This window comes from Odontomachus brunneus, unplaced genomic scaffold (assembly GCF_010583005.1).
Source record: "Odontomachus brunneus isolate Ranch 3 - 2012 unplaced genomic scaffold, Obru_v1 Obru_scaffold_070, whole genome shotgun sequence".
In the NCBI taxonomy this organism is placed as follows: Eukaryota; Metazoa; Arthropoda; class Insecta; order Hymenoptera; family Formicidae; genus Odontomachus; species Odontomachus brunneus.
Window position 1 is genome coordinate 796081 of NW_022639520.1, and position 533 is coordinate 796613.

At 38.3% G+C, this 533-nt stretch overlaps 1 protein-coding gene across 1 annotated transcript in view; it reads right to left on the reverse strand.

Moving 5' to 3' along the window:
- The window catches only part of LOC116846844 (nicotinamidase), a 512425-nt gene that overhangs the window by 1064 nt on the left and 510828 nt on the right, over positions 1–533 (reverse strand). The window lies entirely within an intron of this gene.

The following is a 533-nucleotide window of genomic DNA, read 5'->3' on the forward strand; positions in this document are numbered from 1 at the left end:
TCTCAAGATCAAGGTCATTGGAGGTTGTTCCGTTTATTTTCATTTCTTCGTAAAAATGCTAATGCCGGCGATCCTCTAACTTTGAAGCATTATAACTTGAAAAGTACTTCATGAAAAAATATTTTATTATAGCGTTTTGGAAAGCTCTCGAGATGTGCTATAAGAATATGCAATGAAAAATGGGGTGTTCCATTTAAAAAAATTAATGTGACCTTGACCTGACCATCGCTACGCAACCCAAGGTCAAACTGATGTGATCAGTAAATACATCTTTTCAAACGCCACAACTTTTGTCTGAAACATTTTGTTGTAAAACTTATATTTTTCCTGATATTCGGGCGTCCCGGTACTTTCCGAACACCCTGTATATACAGGGTGAGTCATCTGAAACTATCGCCTCCAATAACTCGTTTGCGTGGCCAGGAATCGAAAAAAGTTTCATATAAAAGTTGTAGGGTTTCGAGGGGGAACCAAAATGGCGTACCTTTCAACTTTTGATTTTGACCGAAAGTGGGTTACTTCAACCGGAAGTG